Raw genomic sequence first — 12,594 nt, 5'->3', positions numbered from 1 at the left:
TGAAAAACCAGCCCGGTCTGGCCTTAGCGGCGAATTTAGGAACCCTATTGGGAACAGCATCCAAACTGGAAGCTTTTTTATCACCAATTCTCCGGCAAATTTGCGCCAGTTCCTCCTTAGTTACTATCCAATGCTTGCTTGTGTTGTTTGCGCTCCCTTGATCCAGGGGGAAGAGTGCCATCACGATATCGAGTAGAAGATGCGGGCAGGTCACTTGTAGTATTCGCCGTCTCATCTTCTTCATAACCACCCCGTACACAGTTCCAAAGAGGTTTCGGTTTGCCTTTGCGCAGAGTTCAAAAAGCATTCTCGCTTGCTGGTCTGTATAGCCTGCTTAAGCCTACCTCAAAGGTTAACATATACTGCCGTTTCTCGTTGAATTCCGGTCTTCCTTTGGATCGTGGGCAGATCCATCATCGCGATTTCTTCATTCCACTAATAGTTTAACCGCCTTTTTGCGAGGACTCGCCGCCTCTGCATAACAGCATCACATGCTCTCGTAATGCATCTCATTACTTGCTCAACCTTTTCTGCAGTCGCACTACCAGGATTGTGGCCTCCCAGTAGCATCTCTAGGAATGCATCCTCTTCAAACTTTTTCACGAAACAACCTTGGTTTCCAACTTCGCCGCATGCCCTATATTCGAGCCCCAATCCACGGCCCACGCGCCGAAATCACTCGCTATGATCTTGGGGTTTGGACCTCTTACATTCGAGGCTAGACTAGACCTAGCATTCCTTCGAATTCTGCTATCGTCATGCTTAGTGGAGCATAGCAACTATATATGTAGATACCAGCTATTTTTCCCTGACGAATTCAATTTCTGGAAACTCCATCACTTCTTGAATGGCTTGGTTTCCACACGCCCATATTGCCACCTTGCCACTTACATCTGTAGTCCAGGCACTGCTCCTATTATTGGGATAAAGCTCGCTGATTATGGGAGCTTCGATTCCCTTCTCATAGATGGTCTGTGAGAGAAGGTCTTGCGCTGGCTCGTAGTGATTGCGGTTGATTTGTGTCAATCTTATTTCTCCTCTCGCTGCGCATCTGCTGCTGCCTGCAACGTGCCGATAGTCGAGGCCCTTTTTCCCCTTACAGATACATTCCGTCTCAGCCTTACACTAGACAAGACATCTGAAGCAGCGTTTGAGGGACACCTGCTTTCTGGGTTGACAAACGACGCAACCTATTTTTACTTTACCAGCCACCTGCAGTTTGAACGCTGAGGATATAGGCATAAGTCAAGTTTTTGGAGATGATAATTGATTCGGCCCGTAGTCTTAATGTCACATTTTTCTTTCCGCCAACCTTTGTCCATGCTTGCTTTATTCCTTTTTGGAGCTTTACCTCCCTTGGGTCGATAAAAGCCAGCGTCGCTGTTTTTACGATTATGGTAACTTTGTTTGCTTTTCCGTTTGCCAGTGAGAGGCCTTTTTGCCTTTTCGTGTCCTACGAGGATCCTTTGGATTTTGAAAGGGGGTGACACTTGTGTTGCCCGGGTGATGCTTGATTTCTCCGAGGCATTTTTTTCGTCCTTGCCACTATTGTACAGTACACGAATGGCTCGGACCATGTTATTGATGGCCTAGTTCACATTGTGTTTATCCTTTATGAATTCGGACAACTTTATTATTTTTCCTCCGAGTAGGACAAATGATGATTTGTCTTTATCCTGACACTGCTCCTCTGCTTGGCTTTCCCACTCGGCACTTCCGTATTTATTAGCCTTTTGGAAGTCTCCTGATTTCTTTCCTTCATCAACGTTGATTTCCTTGGAGATCGCAGGATGGTCAGGTTTCCCTAAATGGATCATACGCTAAGTCCTGCGACATGTCCCGAACAGGTATGGTCACCCCACCATGGGTTAATGAGTGGCCAGTTTGTGGAGCATTTTTCCGTGTATTTTGAACAGGCGTTCTCAGGAGTGAGTCCTTTTAAATGCCTGTCTCCCCAGGCTACTTGTAGTATTCGATGCATATTCCATACTGGTTTCGTGTTCTGGGTCTCCTTCTCATAGCCATTTTTGTCCACGGCTGTTTTTCTCCCACCTACCTGACTAATGCATAAACATGCCCATGCACGCACACCACCAAATACGTACATGCGTATATTCCTACGCATCCGCGGAGCATTCCCTTATCCGCGTGAAGGGAAGCGCCTGATGGGAGATCTAGAAGCTCCGCACAGACCTGTCTGTCTATCACACGAATTTTTTCGGAGACGATTATAGCGATTGAAAGCAAATTTGGTGGAAAGGTGGGAACTGTGAACGCGGAGTGAATCACATACTTTTACATCGAATTGAAGGGGGAGTCCCCATACATGCAAAAGGGAGGTCTACATTTTTTTCACTAAATATATTCATGTAGGGTATCAAATGAAAGGCCTCGATTAGTACTTCCGAAACCGCTCTTGATTTTGACATTTATTAGAAAGCTGGAGAGCTTTCGACCCCCCGAAAGTGATCATTTCTTTAACGAACCCATTCTCAGAAACTACTCAAACAAAAAATCTGAAAAAAAACCAAGAGGCTACCACTATATGGTGCCTAGGCCTCCATACCGACATCTGTTCAAATAAAGTTAATAATAATATTTTAATATATTTTTCAGGCTGCAAACCCCTCTGGGTTCACTTTGCACCAGCAATGTAGGCTATAAGACAGTGCATGATCTTACCAAGTTTGGTAAAAATCGCACTATTACTAGTTATAATTGGTCAAAGTTGTTACTTCCTTGCCAATTCAAAACTTTGTATGTCAATATTTATTTATTTAATTTTAATGAACAACAAACAGAGTAAACTCCAATTACTTATTGTCCTCAGGAGGAGGAGGAAACAATAGTCTTATCCTATGCTTAAAACCACTTAAAGTAGAGAGAACCAAGTTGTTGTGCGTTGTAATTTCGGCAAAGCCTAGGAATCAGGGAATGAAAGTAGACTTCGAACTCTGCGAAGGGTACGTTGAAAATGTTTACGTTACGTGTGTTATAAGACGCAGGATGTCGTTAGCGGCGAAGCAGTCAATCAGACCCGAGGTAAAGTTAAAAAATGGGCATAGATCCAGATAGGATCTACGCTATTGTAGGAAGGGAAGGTTCAGAAAGCGGAGGCGGAAGGGGTAGTCCACGCGAGGGAAGCGAGACAACCACAGTTACGGGAGGGTGACCAGATCACGGAGCAGTACTCAAGGGTATTACTCAGAAGGGAATTGAAGATTGCTAAGGAGGGTTGGGTGGAGTCAAAATCTGAGGTGGAGCGGAGTATAAAGCCTGACAATTTTGCTGCTCGATTGGTGAATTCGAGGCAATGGGTGTCAAAGCGGAGCTTATTGTCGAACGTGATTCCGAACTCTTAAGTGCAAATTAAGCAGGATAAGGAATGTCCATTAAGAGAGTAGGAGCAAGAAGTGGGTGAAGATTTTAGGGAGTAACACATAGAGTGACACTTTCTGACGTTTAGCGCTAAACCATTCGTCGAGCACCAACGAACCAGAGTGTCTAAATTAGAATGAAGGGAAACACAGTCCATAGGCGACGATATAGCGGAAAACAGCTTAAGGTCGTCAGTATAGAGCAAACAGGGACAAGTAAGGAGGGGGGAAGGTCGTTAATAAAAAAAATTAAAAAGGACCCAGAATAGATCCCTGTTGGACGCCAGAGGGGGGTGGGGAAGATGGAGCGGGAAGTGCAGCCGTCAAAAAAGATGCGACAGGATCGGTTGGAAAGTGGTGTCGGAACGCTTAGAGAGAGAATTTGGATAGAAGTATCTTCTGATTTACATTGTCGAAGGCTTTAACGAAATCAGTGTAAATGGTATGTACTTCTTGCCGTGAATTTCGATGTTTGGCGACAAAGTTGGTAAAGTCAAGCAGGTTGGAGGCAGTGGACCTACGCTCAACGAAGCCGTGTTGCTCTTTCACTATGTGATGGCTAAAGTAGGAGGACTACCAGTCGCTGACATATCCTTCCAAGATTTTGGAAGAAGGAGGAGAGGAGGGAAATGGGACAGTAACTCTTGGCAAGCGCACGATCCCCACTTTCGTGACTGGGGATGAAGAGAGCCTCTTTCCACAAGCTGAGGAAATGATTCTCCTCGAGGCTTTTGTTGAAAATAAGAGATAGAGGAAGAAAGATGGACTTACTAGTTTTGAGCAAAAATACCATCATAGCCAGGTCCGACATTGGCATTAAGTTTGCCAATGAGGTACTCGACAAGGATAGGGTTAAGAAAGGGAATGGGGGCAGGCTACATCCACTACTTTTTTTTTGGGGGTAGGGTAGGTGAATGCATTTACGCACAAAGTGTTGGACTCCCGATTCGGTACGTCGTCGGACTACCAACTAAACACCTCCCCATCGTCAGAGAGCTAACCTGGAATCGTTTGTCACATTACTTCGGGCTAGTCCCCGAACTCTCCCGCCTTGCGGAGCCTTCAAATCCAGGAATTCCTTTCACCAACGGGAGGGGAGAGGAGGAAGGGAACTGTCAGTTCAAGGAACCCCCTGCCATCCGGCTCCTCCACCGGTCGAGTTATATCTTCTTAGCAACGAGAAGGGCCCGAACGTAATGGGCAACACGGTTCCACCTGCCAGCAGTCCTCAGCATCTCTTCCACAATGTTGTCTGGAGAGAGATCCCCTGTGTTTAAATAGAGCTGCTGATGAACCCCATCCCACCTTCCACAAGAAAAAAAAGTGTGGTGGGCGTCGTCCACAACTCCATTGCAAAACACACAATCCGGAGAACGCACCTTTCCAATCTTGTGCAGGTAAAACTGAAAACCTCCATGCCCACTTAAAATTGGGTAAGGAAATAGTCAGTCTCACCATGCTTCCGATTCAGCCACGCACCTAAGTTGCCGATGAGCCGCGCAGTCCATCTGCCTCTAGTTTCATTTTGCCAAGAGAGCTGCTCGTCTAGAGTGTGTTGCCGTTCTTCACGAACAACCACCTCCCTTGGCTCATCTCCCTTGCACTTGTATATGGCCTGACGCTCCCTAGCAAGAAGGGCAACGGGGATAACTCCCGCGATCACCATCACGGCCGGGTCAGAGACAGTGCGGTACGCAGACGCCACCCGTAAAGCTCTCCGTCTCTGTACTTGCGCGAGGCGTTTACGACACACCCCCTTGTTAAGAGCGCCAGCCCATACCTCTGCACCGTAGAGCAGGATAGACTGCGTTGAGCTCATCAGGAGACGTCGCCTACTAGACGTAGGACCCCCAATGTTTGCCATTAGCCTACTTAATGCCGAAACTCCAGCCGCAGCCTTGTTCGCTGCTGCTTGGGTTTGCTCATAAAAGCTCATCTTTGAGTCAAGAGTCAACCGGAGGTACTTTACCGCTGATTTTGACTCGATGATCGACTCGCCGAACGATATGGGACGCAGGGTCGGAATTCTCTTTTTAGTTAGGATGACTACTTTGGTTTTTTTCCAGTGCAAGGTTGAAACCATGAGTAGTCATCCATCCGCTTACCCGTCGCATCAATATGCCGAGTCTGCTTTGCGCCTGTTCGACAGTGCGTTCAGCAACAAGCGCTGCGACATCATCTGCGTAGCCGACCAGGCGCGACTCCTCTGGCATGCCGAGTTTAAGCAGACTGTCATAGGTAGCGTTCCAGAGGTCTGGTCCTAGGATGGATCCCTGTGCTACCCCCGACGTGACCTCCATTCACCTTTGACCCTCTAGTGTTTCATAGAGCAGGGAGCGGTTCCTCAGATAGTCCCTCAAAATCCGTAAGAGATAGTTCGGCACGTTGGCTACATCCACTATCGGGAGGGATTCAGAGGAAGTAGGGAGAACCTAGACGGAGGAAAAGTAGTGGCAGAGTAAATCACAAGATAGATGGGGGGGGGGTTAGCTGATGAGTCAGAGAATTGCGGGAATTGCGAATGTGGAACCAGAAAGGTTTGAGGTTTCCGCGCTTTAGTGTGTCTTTAACACTGGTAAAATATTCGTTTCTGGACTTACGCATTAAGGATTTGACCGAGGAACATTGAGATTTGAGAAAAAAACTAAGTCAGCATAGGTTCTAGAAAACAGGAATTTCTCCCTCGCAGTCTTTTTTCTGACGTAGTTTTTTGTGGACTTCAGCGATTAGCCAGACGAGGTAAGAGCGTAAGCACTTGATGGGACAAATGCGCACCCAAATGTCTTTATAAAAGAAATACACGAAAACTGTCATACCTGAAGGGTCCAGCTTCTGGTTTCGTGACTTATGTAAAGGTCGCAAGTCCTGTAATTTGCTGAGTAGGTAAATGTACTATAGAGATACTAGATACTAATAAGTGTTTAGCTTTTACAGTGTGTAAATCGGAAAGAAATCATGACATTGGGATTAGATTTGATAAAAACTTGATGTGGGCGCATCGGATATTCATGAATTTGAATATTTGATGTATGTTCAGAAACTTCACTATTGGAGCTGAAAATAGCAAATCCATTTAGAACTTTTCTACTTGAAAGAAGTATTTCAAGTTTGGAAACTTTTGACGTATTTTCCAGCAGAAAGAATCATCACCCATCCTACATAAACGTTCAAAATACCTCAAAATATCTCACACCCCGTTAGCATCCTTCCCCCTTTATGAATATTGAACGTTATTGTCTTCGAGATCCCCATCAAACTCGAATATGAGCAAAAAATATGGTGAAAATGAATGATAAAATTATGGGCCCCAGTTGCCAATATCGAATCCAATAACGAAGTTAATGTTGGGTTCTGTCACGACAATGTTACGTTGAAAATTCAATAAAAGTGTATGTGATGGGTTTTATTTTCTGGTCGGTTTAACCGTCAGTCGATCAGTCAGTTTCTATGGTGGAAAATGCTATTAAGTATCAGTTATGATGGAGGTGTTTTCGTTTTCCATCTTATTGTTCCTTGAAGACGGCATTACATGTTCAGTAGCATCACTTGACTGGAATAGGCATTCCAATCAAATTCGTTTTGAGTGGATGCCAGGCTCCTGCCAAGACCCTCATTTTAATAGGATTTCGCGAAGTTTGGAAGGATGGACGGCTTTTGAGTAGGAGATAAGAACCGGAAAGTACATGGTCCTGCGGAAGAAATAAGTTAACCCATAAATCAATGTTCAAGGTACAAATTTCTAATAATACTTAATAAACGACGTAATTCAGTTTTCAAATAAACATAAATCGCAAGTTATGTTCATCCGTTAAGAACAGAACGTCGAGTGAACAAAACTTTTACCATTCGCTCGCGCTGTAAAAGGAAAACGTTCCCAACTTTTCCTTGGCTCTGTCTATACATGGACTTACCAACACATAAATTCTCCCTTCCGGGACTTATACCTAAGATACTAGATTTTTCTGTTGTACTTAAGCAGATACAAAACATCTTCTGAGTCAATGAGCCGTAAACTAATCGCAATCTGAGAAAATGAATTTCCAGACGTTACCTTGTCAGAAAATAAATTTTGTGGTCCTTACAATTGCCTTTCATTTGATATAGGATTTTGGTCCTGTTCAAAGGATCATTTCACTGTAGTTTAGTTCAGCTCGACCCCTTAAAAATCCTTTTATGGGGTTTTGAGATACTTTGGCTGCTCGCTCTATTCTTCACTCTATACGGGTTGTCCTGCTGGTGGCGTGTGCTTCCTTTTCTGGTATATTATTATAGACAATATATCCTTCAGAGTTTGTGTACTTTGTGTGTTCTCTTTCTCTTAAATTTATATGAATTTATTTGAAGGTAATTTTGGATGTTATTTAAGCAGAAAATTACTGAAAAGTTTAGGATTAAAGCCAATTTATACAGAAAGCCTTTCATGGAGTGAAGCTTGTTTATTTGTGTAGTGCACCCCGTGAAATACAAAAATAAACCCTTCGCTAACACTGTTGCAGCTTCCTTTGCAAAATATTTGCATTAATCACAGTTCAACCGTTTGTTTTGAAATTTGATTCTGATGGAAGCTTCATTAAATCTGAGCATGTGAAATGCACAAACATAAATTGTTTGCTTGGTCACGAAATTATTACTAAATCTAAGCAACCGTGAATTCGTCACAATGCAAACATCATTAAAATATTTCCAATTTGAAGTTTGACCGGCACTTGGACGAGCTGCCATCATCCAAGCTAATTTCACTCAAATTAGGTAATTTTCCATGGTGGAATGAAAACAAAGGCAACAACGACATCCATAATTTGCATAGCATTGAATATTGCATACGTGATTAATAAGGGTGGTATAAACTTGCATATATAAATCTATGTACGCAAAACTCTCCCAAAATATATGGGAGCCTACCAAAAAGATGTTACATTACCCCGGAACTGGGTTGTGACAATAAGATTCGATGTCTGCGAAGGTTACTCGGAAAACTTGAACGTTCTAAACAGTTTTAGATAAGGGATGGCCTGGTCTAATAATGCTTCAGACTGAAGTTGAATAATTAGGCAGGTCCATTCACAACCTACCAGCGGTGAACGGTAGAAACCATCTTCAGACGAGCGAGCAGTGTGCAGGACCGAGCTGGGAGCAGATTGATTCAACCGGCGAGAATCTGTTTGCATCCCGGTTATGTTTTAGAGGCAAGCGGATCTTGCGGGTGACAAACCGAAGCAGTTTCCCGGGGACTGTCCTTCCTTTATTGGATAATGCCCTAGAAGAACTCGAAAGCCAGGCAGAGCTTGCCAGAAAGGTTATTTTTCTCGGATTACTCGTGGGACCGCGACATGGATTTCACTAAAACACCGACTATTGAAAAAAGGAGTAGTTGATGCCTGGCACATTATCAGATGATGAGCTACCGGCATCCAGACAAGAGACAGTAGTTACCGACGCAGTACAGCCGCTGGAGCTTCAGGTGGTAGACGGAAACAGTTTTCAGCCTGGAAACCACTGCCGTCGAGCTAGAGGTAGCAAGTAGGAACCACAGTATTCCTAGCATACCCGATGGGGGTATTCGTGGACATTGAAGGAGCGTTTGACTGTGCGCCCTTCTAAAAGCTCTATGATACCGCCAGAGAGCATGGTGTTGATAAAACTTTAATAAAGTGGATCTACGCTATGCTAACGCAGAGATTGCTATGTGCTAAAGTGCGTGTTGATGGCTACCTAACAAAGGAAATGAGGAAAGAATGCCCCCAAGGAGTGGCGATAGTGACACTTCTACATTAAAGGAAGGGAATCGAAAAAAACACTGCAGAATAATTGAGGAGGTGAACAAATACAGATATTTGATTAAGAAAGCAGTCAAAAGGGATATTGCAGAGCAGGAGCAGGAAGAAGAGAAGGATAAGAAGGAAGATCTTACCAACTTAATGGAATTGGAGGAAGGGTGGGCTGGTTCGTGAATATCGCAGATATGAAACCAGAAGAGCTTCTCGTTTTTGAGTGCCAATGTGGTCTGCGTGGTGGTCAAAGGGTAGTATAGGTCCCAGGGCGAAACGTGGATTGGTACCCACGATGGAGCATAAAACCTGGGAAATGCCTGCTGAACCAACACCAACAGCTCTACTACCAAACCCTATCTCCACCTCCACGTGGTGATCGCTGGGAGCTCTTTCTTAACGAAAAGCTGCAGACGGAGAAGGATGAAGGCGAGTCTCCCGCGCCTAAAAACGGGACAAATTGTACCAACTAGTCTTCCAGGTTGGCGGTTGGGTAGGGCTGACAACCCTACACGGAAAACAATTTGTTACGAAGCTACAACAGGAGCCTCGGACAGGACGGATTTTAAAACGACGGACTAGGCAACGAACACGGAATAACGATTTGCGCATTTTCTCATGGAACGTGCGCTCCCTGTACAGAGATGAAGCTGACGAGCAACTAGCCGATACCCTCTCCCAATATAGGGCTGATATAACAGCGTTGCAAGAGATGCGATGGACAGGGACCGGTTTCCTGGAGAAGAGCCACTACACCATATATTATAGCGGTCATCCAGTAAACTATGTGCTTGGAGTAGGTTTCTTAGTCAGCCAAAAAATGAAACCTACTGTTATCGGCTTCGAAAACATAAGCGAACGGCTATGCACTCTGCGCTTGCGAGGCAAGTTTAGAAATATAAGCCTCATAAACGTTCACGCCCCTACAGAGGAGACAGCAGAGCCGGAGAAGGATACCTTCTACGAGGCAGTAAAACGAACCCTCGAAGCCTGTCCAGATATGATATCAAAATCATACTTGGGGATTTTAACAGCCAAGTAGGGAAGGAGCCCGTATTCAGGCGATACGTTGGCTCCCATAGTTTACACGAAAACACAAATGATAACGGACTACGGATTATTCAATTAGCAGGGTCACACGAAATGGTTGTTAGAAGTACCTGGTTTGCGCGGAAAGCGGTTCACAAACATACATGGGCCTCTCCAGACGGGACCACTTTCAACCAAATTGACCACGTGCTGATCGAACGCCGCCACCTCTCAGCCTTGATGAATGTCAGAACATATAGGGGGGCCAATATAGACTCGGATCACTATCTCGTTGGCATGGTGCTCCGAGCTCGAATAACAATACCACCTAGAAACCCCTCTGACAATCAGGTGAGAGTGAACACTGAAGCCATCCACAACACAATCCTCCGCGACACCTATAAGAGGGTAATGGATACCGCAATAACCGCAGTCAACAGAGGACCTGGAAATGAAGCATCAACAAATGATCTTCACAATCACCTGAAGAACGTTATCATGGATACGGCCACAAACATACTTGGCCCCAGCCGCAAAAGGAGTCAGAACGGCTGGTTTGACGATGAATGTAAGCTAGCAACGGAACGGAAGAATGCCGCATACCGAGTAATGTTGCATTCTCAAAGAACGCGGGCACGCGCAGAGACTTATCACTTATCCGTCGAGCGGAGAAGCGACTTCACAGACGGAAAAAGGAAGCCTGGGAGAACCAACAAGTCTGTGAACTAGAAAAGTACAGGGAGCAACCGCACCACGCGCGGAAGTTTTACCAACAAGTCAGCAGGATGAAACCTTATACACCTCGATGCTCATCCTGCCGAGACAAAGAGGGAAATCTGATTTCCGACAGAATGGGCATATTAGAGCGATGGGTTGAGTACTTTGATGAGCTACTGAACAACCAGAACATTAGCGAGTTGGAGGTCCCGTCAACTGAAGACGACGGACAAATACTGCCACCACCAAGTTTAGGAGAAACAGTCCGTGCAATTCATCGGCTAAAAAATCATAAGTCGCCAGGAGCCGATGGAATTACATCCGAATTAGTTAAATACGGAGGCGACCAGTTACACCAAGTGGTTCATCAACTTGTGCTCAAGGTATGGGACAGCGAATCAATGCCTGACAATTGGCAACGAGGCATTATCTGTCTCATACATAAAAAGGGAGATATCACACAGTGCAGCAATTGTAGAGGTATCACGTTACTGAGTACCATCTATAAGATATTCTCCACTATCTTGCTAGGCCGGATAGCCCCATACGCTCAGAACATCATTGGCCAATACCAAAGAGGCTTCACTCCAGGCAAATCAGCAACAGATTAGATTTTCTCTCTGCGGCAGGCGATGGAAAAACTGTTGGAATATGGACAACAGTTGCACCGTCTATTCATCGACTTTAAAGCCGCCTATGATAGCATAGCCAGGGTAAAACTATACACGGCCATGAGAGAATTCGGTATCCCGACGAAATTATTAAGACTGACTAGGCTGACCCTGACCAATGTGCGAGGCCAGATAAAAGCAGCAGGATCACTCTCACGACCATTCGACATCAACAACGGTCTACGACAAGGGGATGCGCTATCATGCGTCCTCTTTAACCTGGCCCTCGAGAAAGTGATCCGTGATGCTGAGGTAAATGCAAGAGGTACGATCCTCTTCAAGTCCACCCAACTACTGGCCTATGCTGACGATATCGACATCATGGGAAGAACCACCCGAGACGTTCAAACTGCCTTCATCCAGATCGAGCAGGCGGCGCGAGATCTTGGGCTGCACATCAATGAAGGCAAGACAAAATATATGGTAGCAACGTCAGCATCGAAGACGAATCAATCAACAACATCAAACCGCACTGGTCAAACACAAACACGAAGAAGAATAAGGATAGGAGAATACAACTTTGAGACCGTTGACAATTTCTCCTATCTAGGGTCGAAAATCACAACCGATAACAACTACGATGATGAAATCCGCGCACGGTTGTTGTCAGCCAACAGAGCCTATTTCAGCTTACAAAGACTGTTCCGCTCGAAACTTCTCACCACAGGGTCAAAGCTCTTACAGTACAAGACTATGATCTTGGCAGTCCTCATGTATTCCTCGGAAACTTGGGTTCTTAGCAAGAAAAATTGCGAACTCTTGGCCGCGTTCGAGAGAAGAATCCTCCGAAGAATTTTTGGCCCCTTACATGAGGATCTATCCGGCTCAATAGGTTACGGTGGGCGGGTCACTTAATCCGTATGGATGAGGATGATCCCACCCGGAAAGTCTATAAGGGCAATATCTATGGTAGAAAAAGAAAAAGAAGACGAGGCAGACCCTGCCTAAGATGGAGCGATGGCGTGGGTCAGGACGCCAGACAGCTTTTAGGGATATCGAATTGGTGGACCTCGGCGCAAAACCGGGATGTCT

This window comes from Hermetia illucens, chromosome 1, assembly GCF_905115235.1.
Source record: "Hermetia illucens chromosome 1, iHerIll2.2.curated.20191125, whole genome shotgun sequence".
Lineage (NCBI taxonomy): Eukaryota > Metazoa > Arthropoda > Insecta > Diptera > Stratiomyidae > Hermetia > Hermetia illucens.
This window is presented reverse-complemented; position numbering follows the sequence as displayed.